Genomic DNA, 13172 nt, shown 5'->3' with positions numbered 1-13172 from the left:
TCAAAATACTAACAGTTGAAGGCATTATGAAAACTGCATTACTTGTCATGTTTCGGTTCTACCTGCAGAAAATATAAAATCCACAATTTTTAAAATTCAGTTTCCTTATAAGTAAGACATTCATACATTACTTTATAAAATGTGCAGAAGAAAAAATATATAAAGTAACAGAATTGCTCAGGGCAGCTACTGGTCAAATGAGTCCCCTTTGCAGAACTTCAATTGACACCTCCATTGAAATCTCTTTCTGGGGGTGGGTGTGTGGTGTTGATGGTGCTCATGTAGAGGATGGGATGGTGTCCTCTTGGTAGTTAGTGCCCTACACAGACCACTTATTCTGTGTATATGGAAAAGTGGTAGTGGAATCGTTGTAGTAAAATCATTGAATTGAAGCTTGAAATGAAAACATGAAATTGCTGCCATTGATCAACAAACAAATCCAATATACATGGCCTTTGGTTATTATGGAAGCTTTTTTCCACCAAAGAATAAAGCAAAGGGAATTGTAATTTTTTCTATTTACATAATTATTCATTTTATTTTTGTGTTTACATCTCACAATTCTGACTTTTTTTTTCACAGAATTGTGAAATATAAACTCTAGGAATTGAGAGAAAAAGTCAGACTTGTGAGATAAAAAAGACACAATTACCTTTTTTTTTATTCATGGCAGAAATAAGCTTTCATAGGTTCCACATGCGTAAAAGAGGAAAGCCATAGATGCACAATCCAGCACACATTCTTCCTCCTCTCCCATAGCTCTTCTTCTCTCTTCTCCTTCATCTGTTCCTCTCCCTTAACCAGACATTTTTTCTCTCTCTGCTCCTCTGTGTTGTTCTTCATCCTCACTGAACAAATCTGATTCAAAGAGTCATATTTTACTGTCTGTCCATGTAATGGAAAGAACTTCAACACCTGACTATGCCTCCAACTGAGATCTGAATTTGCTATTTCTCAATATTTCAGTGATCTGTTAATTAAAAATGCTTATTGTTAAATAATTTCTTCATTTTTTGACTTTGACATCTTTGTGTCTTGGGCTTTTTCCACTATGCATATCATGTACCTACCTAGACAAAACAACACACACACACACACACACACACACACACACACACACACACACACACACACACACACACACACATTTATGCACATACATTTCTTGCTTGTTATTATATTTCTTTAAATGCCATACATGGTAAGGTTTGATTCTTGGATGCTCAAGCCATCCCAGAGATTGTTGTTTGACCTATATGACCCTTCTTCCTGAATAAAGCTGAGAATGCTTTGTACCACTTGATCTGTGTCTGCTTGGTCATTCTCCAGAGATCTCGCGCTGCTGCTGCCACACATCACAGGGGTTGAGGCGCCTGTTTCTAAACTGATGACTGAGACTACAAACATTCTATGATTGAGATTTTAATCCAACACTTATCAATTGTTTCAGTATTTGTTTGATATGTTTTTTCAATATGTTTGAGCTGCTGTTGTTGCAAAAGGTTTTATACTATATTTGAAGATTGGAACATTAGATCATCATTTCTGATTTGCTGTGTTTAAGCATTTGAAAATACGATAAGAAAGATCCATGATTCTGGTATGGGGTAGCTTATATGAAAAGAAAATGTAAGCATTTTAGAAACATGTTAATTGATTGCATTTTGTGTGAAAATGACACGAATTGTGTTAATGGTATGATCACAACAGACGGATGTTCTGCTTCTGTGTTTAGAGTTTTGAAAACGTGACTACAGATTGGACAAAGCCAAAGTTAGCAATCGAAAAAAACTGTAATTGTAACTAAACATGTTTTCATACACTAGAGGTCGCTGTGAGCGCACTAGATTCAGTAGCAGCGCTGATTCTCGCAGCTCTCGCCGGGTGCAGTGGCGCGCGCCTGTAATCCAAGCTACTGGGAGGCTGAGGCTGGAGGATCGCTTGAGCTCAGGGCTTCTGGGCTGCAGTGGACTATGTCGATCGGGTGTCCGCACTAAGTTCGGTATCGATATGGTGCTCCTGGGGGAGCCCGGGACTACCAGGTCGTCTAAGGAGGGGTGAACCGGCCCAGGTCGGAGACGGAGCAGGTCAAAGCCCCCGTGCCGATCAGTAGCGGGATCGCGCCTGTGAATAGACACTGCAGTGCAGCCTGAGCGATACAGAGAGACTCAGTCTTTTGTGTGCTGTTCTGTGAAGTTTATAAGCTAAACATAAAACGAAGCATTGTTGGTATTAAATTAAGTGGTCATATTTACTGGTATAGGCTAAGCCATGTCAGTTGCAAGGGGAATTCGTAATAATAATACAAATTTGAATTCGAATTATGTTATCCTGTTTCACACATTCATATTTTGATACTTTACAAACAAACATGTAATACAAACGTTTATTTTTTTTCAATAGCTAACAAGCATCAGTCAATACGCCACATTTTCAAAGCTAGTCTTTGTGGACCAAGCTGAATCATTTTTCATTGCTTTTATGCAAAATCCATTCAATGACCATGTTTTTCAAAATCCATGAATCACTTTTGTTATTCATCTGACTATTTTGTTCAAATGCTAACAAACTGCTTTCAAAACTGATAAAAGCACGTTCAAATCAAAATGATGCATTCTTTCTCATCTTATTTACAAATGCTTAAACACAGCAAGTCAGAAATGAAGACCTAATGTTCCAATCTTTAAATATAGTATAAAACCTCTACTTCTGCAACAACAGCAGCTCAAAAGTATTGAAAAAATATATCAAACAACACTTGATAAGCATTTTTTTTTTACAATTGCTAACAAGCATTTACCAATACTTAAACTACTTTTTCTAAACTCTTAACACAGCAAAACACCTACATCACACAATCAGCCAAATAGTTAATTTTCTGCCCAAAACCATATTTTGTTAAATAAATACAAACTCTACATTTCAAAATGCTAAAAACCCTTTTCTACATATACTAACTCTATCAAAACACAGCCAACCTGATTCATAATCGAGTCGTTCTGTCAAAACTCTAGAACTAGTTTTCTATTCAACATGAACATATAGTCAAAGCACAATGACTGTCAAAATACTAACAGTTGATGGCATTATGAAAACTGCATTACTTGTCATGTTTCAGTTCTACCTGCAGATAATATGAAATCTATTGTTTATAATTCAGTTTTATTTTACTGCAGTAAAACAGGCTTATGTAAGCCATTCTACATTTTTGGTTGAGTGTTGAATGTGTGCGTTCTTGGCAACATAATTGAATGAGTCATTACTTTATAGAATGTACAGTAGAAAAAAAGAAGAAAGTAACAGAATTGCTCAGCCACTGGTCAAATGAGTCCCCTATGCAGAACTTCAATTGACCCCTTGGTTGAAATCTCTTTCTGGGGGTGTGGTGTTGATGGTGCCCCCATAGAGGGTGCATGGGATGGTGTCCCCTTACGCAGTCCATATTCTGCATATATGAAACTGTGGTAGTGGAATTAATGTGATAAAAGCTTTACATGAAGCTTTAACTGAAATTGTATTTATTTAACAAAATATGGTTTGGGGCAGAAAATTAACTATTTGGTTGATTGTGTGATGTGGGCATGTTAAGAGTTTAGAAAAAGTACTTTAAATATTGGTAAACACTTGTTAGCATTTGTAAAAAACTGCAAATAATAATTAGTCCAATCACAACTAATTACAATTTCAGCTGAAAGCCGACCCAGGTGTCCTATTTTTAGTCTCTCTTACAGTAGTTTTTTTTTTTTTTTTCAGTAATCTTTTAGTATATATTCATAATGATTTTCTCTGGAAACATGGATCAAGGAAGACACACTGAAGAAGAAGTTGATGCTTTTTGTTTGTTTGTTTTTGTAACATAAGAGTGTGTTTGGTTTGCTGTGTTAATTGTTTTGAGAACAACTACATTCATTTGGAGAAATTTGTAAAATCGATTGAGAAAAACTGTAAGCCTCTGAATGGTTCTTCAGTGGTTCTTTGGGGTGGTTAAGGTGCTATATAGCATCACTGCCATACAAAGAACCTGTTAAGCCCCTTTAAAGGTTCTTTATGAGCCAAAGATCCACTGTTGGTGCTGTTTAGCACAATTTTTGTTGAAGAAATAAAATGTGATATGGCACCTCTAATGGGTTCTACATAGCACCATTTGACAAAGGTGCTGAAGAGCACCTTTAAAGATAGCACCAAAAGTGATTCCTCTATGATTATGAACCAACAATCGTTCAACCTGCCTAATTGTAACCTAAACATGTTTTCACACACTAGGGGTCGCTGTGAGCGCACTAGATTCAGTAGCAGCGCTGATTCTCGCAGCTCTCGCCGGGTGCAGTGGCGCGCGCCTGTAATCCAAGCTACTGGGAGTCTGAGGCTGGAGGATCGCTTGAGCTCAGGGCTTCTGGGCTGCAGTGGACTATGTCGATCGGGTGTCCGCACTAAGTTCGGTATCGATATGGTGCTCCTGGGGGAGCCCGGGACCACCAGGTCGTCTAAGGAGGGGTGAACCGGCCCAGGTCGGAGACGGAGCAGGTCAAAGCCCCCGTGCCGGTCAGTAGCGGGATCGCGCCTGTGAATAGACACTGCAGTGCAGCCTGAGCGATACAGAGAGACTCAGTCTTTTTGTGTTTGTTCTTGTTCATTAGGATAGAACTGAAAGAAGAAGACATTTTTATAGATGAATAATGTGACTAGACTACATAATTTAAATTTATGACCGTGCATTTCCATTTTACTTGTTAACTCCAGATATTAGCTACTTTCACTTTCAAATTTGTAATCTTTTGCAAATCTGAAGTGTTAAATGACAATTGATGATTTGCACTGATGTGCTGTACTGTATCAAATTATTGGTAGCCTTTTTATTTTTTATTTTTATTTATTTATTTTTTTATTTATTTTTTTATTTTTTGTCATCTTTTGGTAAATGGGGGAATTTGCTTCAGACAAAATGCAGACAAAAATGGTAAAAACATTTCTAGGATTGACAACAACAGTATACAGTACTCATATGGGCTCCTCCATCATTAAGACTTTGTATTGCTGATCTAAAATGTAAAAAATAAAATTAAAATATAAAAAGGCTTTCAACTTCGACTACAACTTCAACACTTCCCCGAGGGGCAACAGTTTTGCAGACAGTGGCAATAAACAAAGAATACATGCATCCACCCAGTCGACAACAGGACATACCGTTAAATACCGTTAAATTCACAGTTTTTGGAAGTGAAAAATAACAATTCATTGTAAAATTTACAGTGAAAAAAACGTATATTGACATTCCCACAATTCCCTGCGTGATACTTCACATTTGATATATTTTCGTTGAAATAACTCTGTTTATTCTTAGTTTTTCTATTTTTTTTCTAATCAGTTATGTACATTAGGGTTTTATGTTACATCTAATGTTGTTAAATTAATGTTTATTGCATTTTTAAAATGTCATGCATATTACCATGATGGTGTTTAGTGTGTGTGTAAATGACACTGTGTGCTCCTTCTATATATTAGTATTGTCTTCCTCAGCTTGTGGAAAAGCTGCTTGTAATGTACTTTGATTCATCATGTGACTCTCGTCACCACTGTGTTTGGTGACTGTCAGTGTTATAAAGGTATAAAACAGATATTAGTACTTCATTAGGTTAGTAAATTAACATTATATCAGTTAATGAAATACGCTACTTTAACGTAAATTTAACAGATTTAAAATGTAAAATTCACATGTAACTCCGTAAGTATGTTTACGGTTTTTACAGTATTGTTCTGGTAACCACAGCTGCCGGTATTTTTCCGTAGAAACAACGGGATTTTTTTACAGTGCCTTCTAGTTGATTAATTATTCTGTCACAGACTTTTTAAATGCACGTTTTATTCCTAATAAATGTACTATTCTTCTCTAAATATGTTTCCATCACGTATTATGTGCATTTTATTTCGTTGAATAAAAACTATCCAACCCAACGATTTATTCACATCTTTTGCAGTAGCCTATCTTAACCCTCTACTGCACACATGTTGATGGCACATGAAAAAAAAAATATTCCACATAATTTTTTGGTTCATTTGGGAACATTTTATCGATAAAAGAAAAAAAAAATAAAAATTCCCCAACCCCAAAATATTTTTTCGTTGCCTCACCGCAACGTTGTGCGACAATAGAGAGTCATAGAGAAAATTATCATCAAAATCAAAAAAAAAAAAAAAAGATTCAAGAAATCATTAAGTATAAAGGGAAAAACAATAGGAAGACATTGATATATTGAATTTGATACATATAGTTCTGTATCATGTAGTGTCTCATGTCACATGAAGTAGGCTACATTATAGCCTATTATAATGTAGCCTACTTCATGTGATAAGATTTCACTCCAAATACGAATAATGACGAATATTGACACCAACACCTTACTGGACTGTTATTTGGTCCTTTCTCGACCTTTCTAATTGGTTGTAATCATTTTAAAGAAAAATGTACTAAACATAGGGCTTAAGAAAACTTTCCGTTGCCCTCTGTGCTGTAGAGGGTTAAAATGTGCAGACGTAGCTGTTTTTTTTTTTTTTTTTTTTTTTTAGAAAACCAATATGACTCATTTAAAATTCTGTACTACTTACATTACTGCATGCACAAGTTTCAGAAACCCACTTTAAAAATGACGGTCGCAATAGATCATCGTTAAGACATGGTTATGGACCCTTTCTTTGTCCATTTATTCAGCTTCTTAATGATTTTAGTAGTAACATTTAACATAGATAGGCTTTAGCAAGTTATTGACAACATTATTTCTATTATACTTCATTTTTTTGAACATGCACACTGCTTCTGTCTCGCGCAGACGCGCGTGCGAGCCTTTAAAAGTATTTGGCTGCGGAAAGATGTGTTCGGCATGTGCACTGCACACTATCTAATGGACTTTTGTTTTCAAGCAGTGGCATAACTTTGTTTTAAAATGTGGGTGGGACAGAAATGTGTGTGTGTGTGTGTGGGTGGGGGGTGGTATGTAATTGTATTATTACAATAATAATAATATGATATTAAAATTAATACGATAGTTTCTTCCTTAAATCTGCTATAATACAATATATCGTTAGTCTCGAGAGTATGTACATTAGTTAATAAATATGTGGATCCGCATTTAATGACATGTTGTCCTGATGGACTAATGGTAGCACTTTTGTTTAGCGTGCAAGAGGTTCAGGGTTCTAATCCATCCATGTTTATTTTTTTTCTCATTAAAACCAAAGATGTTCATCAGTGATTGTATATCAAAAACAGGGACGCGTTTATATGTATTTTGTTTTGTGATTTCAACATAACGAACAGAGACTCACTGCAACAGTTAAGCGATAGAAGCGCTCGTCCGTGTGAATCCACAGTGTGCACGAGCGCCAAGAGAACACTGTTGCGCCTCTGATAACAGCGACAATGAGCACTCAACATGATTTCAAAAACAACACATCCTAGCGCCAGATCGCCTATTATTAACACAAACTGATAATCAACTAGGTGTTTCTTTTGTAGATATTTGTGCCGTGAGATGTTTCAAAAAGTGGTGGGGACAATATCGACCCTTTCAAAAAGTGTCCCACCCGTCCCATATTCTGCATATTCTTATTCTTTTCTTGCTCTATGTATACTTTCCCTTTTATACTTTTCCTGTTGCAACTGTGATAAATGCGTAAACAGATAGGAAAACTGAATCCCTCTGTTGTGTGTATTATTCGTGTTTTTTTTTTTTTTTGGTTTTTTGTTTTTTACAACGCATCGTTTACCAATACTTAAACTACTTTTTCTAAACTCTTAACACAGCAACACTACATCACACAATCAGCCAAATAGTTAATAACCAAAACCATATTTTGTTAAATAAATACAAACTCTACATTTCAAAATGCTAAAAACCCTTTTCTACATATACTAACTCTATCAAAACACAGCAAACCTGATTCATAATCGAGTCGTTCTGTCATAACTCTAGAACTAGTTTTCTATTCAACATGAACATATAGTCAATCAAAGCAAAATAACTGTCAAAATACTAACAGTTGAAGGCATTATGAAAACTGCATTACTTGTCATGTTTCGGTTCTACCTGCAGAAAATATAAAATCCACAATTTTTAAAATTCAGTTTCCTTATAAGTAAGACATTCATACATTACTTTATAAAATGTGCAGAAGAAAAAATATATAAAGTAACAGAATTGCTCAGGGCAGCTACTGGTCAAATGAGTCCCCTTTGCAGAACTTCAATTGACACCTCCATTGAAATCTCTTTCTGGGGGTGGGTGTGTGGTGTTGATTGTGCTCATGTAGAGGATGGGATGGTGTCCTCTTGGTAGTTAGTGCCCTACACAGACCACTTATTCTGTGTATATGGAAAAGTGGTAGTGGAATCGTTGTAGTAAAATCATTGAATTGAAGCCTGAAATGAAAACATGAAATTGCTGCCATTGATCAACAAACAAATCCAATATACATGGCCTTTGGTTATTATGGAAGCTTTTTTCCACCAAAGAATAAAGCAAAGGGAATTGTAATTTTTTCTATTTACATATTTATTCATTTTATTTTTGTGTTTACATCTCACAATTCTGACTTTTTTTTCACAGAATTGTGAAATATAAACTATAGGAATTGAGAGAAAAAGTCAGACTTGTGAGATAAAAAAGACACAATTACCTTTTTTTTTATTCATGGCAGAAATAAGCTTTCATAGGTTCCACATGCGTAAAAGAGGAAAGCCATAGATGCACAATCCAGCACACATTCTTCCTCCTCTCCCATAGCTCTTCTTCTCTCTTCTCCTTCATCTGTTCCTCTCCCTTAACCAGACATTTTTTCTCTCTCTGCTCCTCTGTGTTGTTCTTCATCCTCACTGAACAAATCTGATTCAAAGAGTCATATTTTACTGTCTGTCCATGTAATGGAAAGAACTTCAACACCTGACTATGCCTCCAACTGAGATCTGAATTTGCTATTTCTCAATATTTCAGTGATCTGCTAATTAAAAATGCTTATTGTTAAAAAATTTCTTCATTTTTTGACTTTGACATCTTTGTGTCTTGGGCTTTTTCCACTATGCATATCATGTACCTACCTAGACAAAACAAGACACACACACACACACACACACACACACACACACACACACACACACACACACACACACACATTTATGCACATACATTTCTTGCTTGTTATTATATTTCTTTAAATGCCATACATGGTAAGGTTTGATTCTTGGATGCTCAAGCCATCCCAGAGATTGTTGTTTGACCTATATGACCCTTCTTCCTGAATAAAGCTGAGAATGCTTTGTACCACTTGATCTGTGTCTGCTTGGTCATTCTCCAGAGATCTCGCGCTGCTGCTGCCACACATCACAGGGGTTGAGGCGCCTGTTTCTAAACTGATGACTGAGACTACAAACATTCTATGATTGAGATTTTAATCCAACACTTATCAATTGTTTCAGTATTTGTTTGATATGTTTTTTCAATATGTTTGAGCTGCTGTTGTTGCAAAAGGTTTTATACTATATTTGAAGATTGGAACATTAGATCTTCATTTCTGATTTGCTGTGTTTAAGCATTTGAAAATACGATAAGAAAGATCCATGATTCTGGTATGGGGTAGCTTATATGAAAAGAAAATGTAAGCATTTTAGAAACATGTTAATTGATTGCATTTTGTGTGAAAATGACACGAATTGTGTTAATGGTATGATCAGAACAGACGGATGTTCTGCTTCTGTGTTTAGAGTTTTGAAAACGTGACTACAGATTGGACAAAGCCAAAGTTAGTAATCGAAAAAAACTGTAACTGTAACTAAACATGTTTTCACACACTAGAGGTCGCTGTGAGCGCACTAGATTCAGTAGCAGCGCTGATTCTCGCAGCTCTCGCCGGGTGCAGTGGCGCGCGCCTGTAATCCAAGCTACTGGGAGGCTGAGGCTGGAGGATCGCTTGAGCTCAGGGCTTCTGGGCTGCAGTGGACTATGTCGATCGGGTGTCCGCACTAAGTTCGGTATCGATATGGTGCTCCTGGGGGAGCTCGGGACCACCAGGTCGTCTAAGGAGGGGTGAACCGGCCCAGGTCGGAGACGGAGCAGGTCAAAGCCCCCGTGCCGATCAGTAGCGGGATCGCGCCTGTGAATAGACACTGCAGTGCAGCCTGAGCGATACAGAGAGACTCAGTCTTTTGTGTGCTGTTCTGTGAAGTTTATAAGCTAAACATAAAACGAAGCATTGTTGGTATTACAGTTTTTTACAGACGCTAGGACACATTTCTCAATACTTAGGTCACTTTTGCAAAACTCTTCACACAGTTCTCCTAACCAACTTTCATCTTGGCAAAGCAGTTAATTTCACATTCAAAATGCACTACAACTACCAAAACACTTAATTCAAGTCTCAAATCAACTCATTCTTCCAGAACACTAGCAAAGGTTGACAGCCGACAAACACACTCTGTCACCCACAAAACAATGACCTGAAAAACACTAACAACATGTAGCATTATACAATGTTTTCTTGTGTAAAACAAGGACACATCTCTGTTTATAATTCACTGCAATATATGGTACTGGAATGAATCAGACATGATGCAGAATTTGTCAATATTTTATGTCGTTTATTTATTTTTATATTTTTTTTATAATTCCAAAATACAAGAATTTGTATACACACCATCCACTGATACAGATACAATTCAATTGTTTTTATAGCATTTGATTTTAAGATTTAAAATATATTTCATTAAAATATTACTGTAGGAATGTAGCAAATTGCTGTCTTATTGAGTTTTGTATTAGGTTATTGTTTTGAACACAAGTTTAACAGTTTTGCAAACAGTATGTAAGCATGTGCCAATCGGTCTGTACATACAAAGAGTTTTGGCAGTTGTTGTGTCTGAGTGAGAAAAGAATTCATGAAATTTGAGAGATGTAGTCATTGAATGCATTTTGTGCCAAAGCAATGATAACTGATCCTCAGTTTAGCCCACATAGACTTCTGTTGTGCTCACTGTGTGAAGAGTTTTGCAAAAGTGACCTAAGTATTGAGAAATGTGTCCTAGCGTCTGTAAAAAACTGTAAATTAAGTGGTCATATTTACTGGTATAGGCTAAGCCATGTCAGTTGCAAGGGGAATTCGTAATAATAATACAAATTTGAATTCGAATTATGTTATCCTGTTTCACACATTCATATTTTGATACTTTACAAACAAACATGTAATACAAACGTTTATTTTTTTTCAATAGCTAACAAGCATCAGTCAATACGCCACATTTTCAAAGCTAGTCTTTGTGGACCAAGCTGAATCATTTTTCATTGCTTTTATGCAAAATCCATTCAATGACCATGTTTTTCAAAATCCATGAATCACTTTTGTTATTCATCTGACTATTTTGTTCAAATGCTAACAAACTGCTTTCAAAACTGATAAAAGCACGTTCAAATCAAAATGATGCATTCTTTCTCATCTTATTTACAAATGCTTAAACACAGCAAGTCAGAAATGAAGACCTAATGTTCCAATCTTTAAATATAGTATAAAACCTCTACTTCTGCAACAACAGCAGCTCAAAAGTATTGAAAAAATATATCAAACAACACTTGATAAGCATTTTTTTTTTACAATTGCTAACAAGCATTTACCAATACTTAAACTACTTTTTCTAAACTCTTAACACAGCAAAACACCTACATCACACAATCAGCCAAATAGTTAATTTTCTGCCCAAAACCATATTTTGTTAAATAAATACAAACTCTACATTTCAAAATGCTAAAAACCCTTTTCTACATATACTAACTCTATCAAAACACAGCCAACCTGATTCATAATCGAGTCGTTCTGTCAAAACTCTAGAACTAGTTTTCTATTCAACATGAACATATAGTCAAAGCACAATGACTGTCAAAATACTAACAGTTGAAGGCATTATGAAAACTGCATTACTTGTCATGTTTCAGTTCTACCTGCAGATAATATGAAATCTATTGTTTATAATTCAGTTTTATTTTACTGCAGTAAAACAGGCTTATGTAAGCCATTCTACATTTTTGGTTGAGTGTTGAATGTGTGCGTTCTTTGCAACATAATTGAATGAGTCATTACTTTATAGAATGTACAGTAGAAAAAAAGAAGAAAGTAACAGAATTGCTCAGCCACTGGTCAAATGAGTCCCCTATGCAGAACTTCAATTGACCCCTTGGTTGAAATCTCTTTCTGGGGGTGTGGTGTTGATGGTGCCCCCATAGAGGGTGCATGGGATGGTGTCCCCTTACGCAGTCCATATTCTGCATATATGAAACTGTGGTAGTGGAATTAATGTGATAAAAGCTTTACATGAAGCTTTAACTGAAATTGTATTTATTTAACAAAATATGGTTTGGGGCAGAAAATTAACTATTTGGTTGATTGTGTGATGTGGGCATGTTAAGAGTTTAGAAAAAGTACTTTAAATATTGGTAAACACTTGTTAGCATTTGTAAAAAACTGCAAATAATAATTAGTCCAATCACAACTAATTACAATTTCAGCTGAAAGCCGACCCAGGTGTCCTATTTTTAGTCTCTCTTACAGTAGTTTTTTTTTTTTTTCAGTAATCTTTTAGTATATATTCATAATGATTTTCTCTGGAAACATGGATCAAGGAAGACACACTGAAGAAGAAGTTGATGCTTTTTGTTTGTTTGTTTTTGTAATTATTGCTTCAGGAATTTTTGTTTTTTATTTCAACTTTTTATTTTTTGCAAGTATTACTATATGTAAAGATAGAAAAAAACAAATTGCTGTATTTTTCATTCACGTATATTTGTGTATCTACAGCTGAATTTGTTTTTAAATCAAAAGAGAACACACTTTTGTTGTTAGAATTTATTTTTGATAAATGCATTAATAGAAAAAAGTGCTTCATTATGCACTTTTACGCATTATGCACTTGATAACATAAGAGTGTGTTTGGTTTGCTGTGTTAATTGTTTTGAGAACAACTACATTCATTTGGAGAAATTTGTAAAATCGATTGAGAAAAACTGTAAGCCTCTGAATGGTTCTTCAGTGGTTCTTTGGGGTGGTTAAGGTGCTATATAGCATCACTGCCATACAAAGAACCTGTTAAGCCCCTTTAAAGGTTCTTTATGAGCCAAAGATCCACTGTTGGTGCTGTTTAG

Source organism: Chanodichthys erythropterus, chromosome 6 (assembly GCF_024489055.1).
Source record: "Chanodichthys erythropterus isolate Z2021 chromosome 6, ASM2448905v1, whole genome shotgun sequence".
NCBI lineage: Eukaryota > Metazoa > Chordata > Actinopteri > Cypriniformes > Xenocyprididae > Chanodichthys > Chanodichthys erythropterus.
Note: the sequence above shows the minus strand (reverse complement) of the source record.